Here is a 5,000-nt window from a genome sequence, read left to right on the forward strand (position 1 = left end):
GGTATGTTGATGATATCTTTGCCCTTTTTAAACATAATTATGATGCTGATTCCTTTCTTGAGTTTCTAAATTTACAACATCACAATGTTAAGTTTACCCTGGAAAAAGAAAACGAAAATCGGCTTTTTTTTTTAGACGTCCTTGTTCTTAGACAAAATAATATTTTTAACACCACGATTTTTAAGAAAAGAATGTTTACGGGCTTAGGGTCAAATTTTTTAGTTTTTGTTCTTTTAACTTTAAAATGAATTCTGTTTTTACTCTCCTCCACAGGGCTCTACGCTAACCTCTGATTGATTTCTATTCCAAGATGAGATCGTCATTTTATGTGAATATTTTAAGGAAAACTGCTTCCCGTCTGAACTGGTCTTTAAGATACTTCGCACACTTCTAGGCAAGTACTTCTCCCTCAAGCCTACAATTTACAGTGTTTCTAAAGTGAATTTTTAAGCTAAATTTCCATCTTTATTTGACGATACTTTTAGAAAAAACTTTTCACAACAGATCCAAAATAAGTTTGGAGCTATTAAGGCCCACCTGATATCTGTCAATCCTCTTACCATCGGGTCGGTAAGTACAAAGATCGTTTATGCCCTTATATGTCCTCCGGGTGTGTGTATACCTATACGTGTCCTAAATGTAATTTAGGAACTTATATTGGATCCACCAGGAGGCTTCCGAAGGTACGCATAGACTCTCATAGTGGAGTAAGCTATAGGACAGGCAGTAAAATTACAAACCCAGAGTTTTCTAATATTAGAAATCATTCTAGAATGTGTAATGTGTAAAACTTCTATTGAGAATAAGGACTTTTCAGTTTTGCGGCGAGCTTGCAGCAGCCATGAATTGACCATTTTAGTAATCGTTAATGATTAAATGACTCGTCCCTTTGTTAAAAGCCAGACCTCTGCCGGCACACTTTACCTCTCAATAGTCTTTCATTTTCTCTACAGTCGTAACATTGCCACTGAATAGATTGGTCCAGATCTGCCTACCTTTTGTATTGTATTTTTTTTTTAGAGAGATTTTGTGTTGTTTTTTAATTGTTCCATCTAATTTTTTTTAATTTGTAATCATTGTGCAACCTTAATTTTAAAATTTAAATATGTAGCCTTTTTGTAATTTATGTTATTTATTTTGTACAGCCCTCGAAAATGTAATGAAGACATTACGAAATGTTGGGAGTAAATTGACCCTTTTTAGCAAGTCTTTATGCTCGCCTCCTCATTGATGTATATCTGGCTGTGGCCACTGTTGTTTATATATATATATATATATATATATATATATATATATATATATATATATATATATATATATATATATATATATATATATGTGTGTGTGTGTGTGTGTGTGTGTGTGTGTGTGTGTGTGTGTGTGTGTGTGTGTGTGTGTGTGTGTGTGTGTATGTGTGTGTGTGTGTCTGTGTGTGTGTGTGTGTGTATAATAAGTCCTCACGTGAAAATGAAAGGAATTGGTACCCAGACTTTCAACTTTTATTCCAAAGTCATCTTCAGGGTATTGAACAGAGTTAAGAGAATAACATATACAAGAAAGCAATATGGGTCACAGATAACAATAAAATAAGTCAACAAGCTATTTAAGTATGTAAACAACATTCTTCAAAAAACAAAAAACATACTTATTGGAAATATGTAATTACTACAAATGCCAGTACAAAACTATCTGTTTGTAAAAAATCTAACAGCTTGTTTTACTCTTGCATCCTTAAGAATAAAGCTTTTTTAACAATTCGTCCATCTTAAAAAGACCTTCGCTCAAATTCATATTACTAAAAGAACTAATGAGGCATCCTTCGACCAACAATCTGTCATGCAACGAGGAACTCTTAAAAACAACTGTAGCTGAATTCCAATCTATTGGGTGTTCAAAGTCTCTTACGTGACAAAAAAATGGTGCTTGAGCTGGTTGCAACCCGTACATTATATTTATGCTGTGTGACACTCTTACTTAGTTCCTTACCAGATTGTCCAATATAAGGTAAGTTACAAGTTGAGCAATCAATTTTGTACACCCCTCCTGCGGGCATTTCTGGTTTCTTACAAAACAACAAATTCTTGATAGACGAAGTATTACTAAAAACAACATTTATTTTCAGACATTTCAGGCTACGTACAATCGATAAAAATTCACATTGGTATGGCAAAACTAAAATATTTTCAATGTCATAATTACTTGACCTTTCATGACTATAAAATGTTTTTTTGGCACTTTGGAGGCAACCATATGTATGTATATATATATATATATATATATATATATATATATATATATATATATATATATATATATATATATATATATATATATATATATATATATATATATATATATATATATAATACAGTATATGTCTATATATTCTTACATATGCACGGGAAGGGTTAGATGTTGTAGGGATTTTACCTTAAGACCTTGCATAACCACTTACCGTGACTATAACATAATCAGCAGAATCACATGAATGAAATAGTTTGCACATGAATTACTGGGGAAAAGGTTGTCACTGGAAACTGATTATTTACAGAATTATACTTTATTGCACACAGTCATAGCAAGGCAAAACATGACAAAGCACTCAGGCAATTATTAATAAAGTAACTGATAATATTAGCAGCAAATATAACTCTACTAGGTTTCCAAAATATAGAATGAATTTTATACAATTAGAGTGCAATTGGAGAGCCACTGGCTTGGGAATTACACAATGAGATAAAATAGGAAATCAGCTACAGGAGATTATGGCTTGAAAATGTTGTGATGCTGAATCTGTTGCCTTCCTTGGGCAGATTTTACTAGGCAAGATGGTGGTGAAGGAGGTGAGTTTATCGAGATAACATGTATCTGGAAATAGAATAATTCCAGGTAAAGCTTCATGGATAATGGGTTCTTTCCCTAACAGTAAGGGTACATGGGAGGAATGAATAAATTAATTCACTATGAACAAGGGACGATTAAGTCACTGAAATTATATCATACAGAGAAGCACTTGAACATTGGGTAACTGGATATCAAAGGGAATTGATTAGGGGAGAAAAGATGATGAAATGAAATGAGGGATTCAGTGGAAGAACAGAGAAATGGTATACTTGAATGTCTTTACACATACAGTGTGATTTCCTTGTAAAATGCACTTTTGCAACTAAGGCTAGATGAGCTGAATGGCTTCCTTTGGCCGCTTGTGGCCTGAGTAGTGTTCCAGTTCAAAGAGATAGTGACATGTAGGACAAGGGCATGATCAGGCACTTGGCGCAACCTGATGTTGGACTGAGGAATACTGACAGACTGAGAATGAACGTTGCTCCTGGCTCCCATATATGGGTTTCGTTTCTGCCCGAGGGCAGACGCCAGTTCTTCCTGCATTTTCACGTCAGCCGTTTGTATGAAAGAACATTCCAGAAGCAGTACACCAGAGCTCACGAAAGTTGGAGGTAGTTGCAGCAAGGGATTAAAACCTGGGGCTCTCAGTTCCCAGCGCTAAGTGTTCCCCGGAGCCCAGTTCTAACTGCTACCTAGACCTTTCCTGACACACACATCAAAAACTCCCTATCACTCTGATCTCTATCAGGTATGGCCACCCCCTCCTCAGTGTATGTGAATTTGGCTCTTAATTCAAATAAGCACAGAGGTGATGGCGGTGTGCATCTGTTACAGCTCTCCCCTTGAAGCAGACATTGCACTCCCTTTCAGGCATGAAGGTCTGCACTAGAATAAGCCGCCAGTCTCAGTTACGTTAATCCCTTCCCTTTAATGGGTCTTGCCCATGCAATGAAGATAACTAAGGTGATCTACCTAACTTCTAGATGGGGAATATGAACTCACTAGCTACTTAACTTAAGGCGCCTAATACTAACTCAGAAGTGTCTGCTGATATGCACGACAAAATTTTGTTACTGCAGTCTTAACAAAATTATTTTAATTAAAATTACAAGGTCACCACTACTACTTTACAGGGTTGTCTAGGATGTTAGTGAGGGATTTACCTGATCAGAGATCACTCAGGCTACCTCCTCTGGGTAGGTGCTAGGATCACTCTGTGATGGAAGGCACTGTGCCAATGGGACATGAGTGCCAAGGAGAACTCGTGGCTCTATTAGCTAATTGGCCCTGTTCCACCCCTTTCTCTTTTTCTTTGGGTTCCTCCAAGGTCTACTTGCGAGGTTCCTTGGAGGTGAGGGAGGCAGCGACTCTGGGGAAGGCACAGGAGTGCCTTTGAGAGCAAAGTCAGGGGTAACTTACCACGCCAATGCGTTGATTCCGAGTGCCCCAAGGTGTCGTGACTTGGAGCTCGACAACAGGAAGGGAGGTAGTAAAATCCTCAACCCAAGTCAGCATGACTTTACAATCAGGCAGATGTCTGATGCGGTGTCCACTGTAGCCAGCAGATCTACTGGCGAGCTAGAGCTGTCAATGGGTGTCACTGTGGCTACCTGAGTATTGAGCCTCAGAGGGTGAGGAGTGGTGTCAGAAGGCCATGCCTCAGCAGACGTGGCACTGGTGACATGGACATGCTTGGTCGCTTTGCCATGCTGTGGGCAGGCAGAATGTCCGGCACTATAGTGACCGGGATCACCAGTCTTTGTAGGTTCCTTTTGGATGGGCTTGTCTGGCTATGGTGTCAGTGGGTGGTGAGGTTTACTTGGAGGTGGCTGGAGCAGAGCCATTGGGCTTCTTGAACTGCTTAGAAGGATAGTTTTTTGGTAGCTCGCCATTTAAAGTGGTACTCAGATTCTGAGTGTCCAATTTTATGGCAGTGGTTACATGCTGGAGGTTTGGAAGGGAGTTCATTCTGTGGGTGAACTGACCCTGAGAGATGACCGGGTGGCACTATCCATCGGTGAAACGTGTTGGGAGATGGGTTGAAGGTTTCCCAAGAGTAGGCCACACGACAGCCTTCCATGAGGGTCTTGGGCCGCTTATCGTTGAGGTACACAGCGAGGGACCCAGGAGCACACTGGAAGAAATCCTCCACCATC

Source organism: Macrobrachium rosenbergii, chromosome 18 (genome assembly GCF_040412425.1).
Source record: "Macrobrachium rosenbergii isolate ZJJX-2024 chromosome 18, ASM4041242v1, whole genome shotgun sequence".
In the NCBI taxonomy this organism is placed as follows: Eukaryota; Metazoa; Arthropoda; class Malacostraca; order Decapoda; family Palaemonidae; genus Macrobrachium; species Macrobrachium rosenbergii.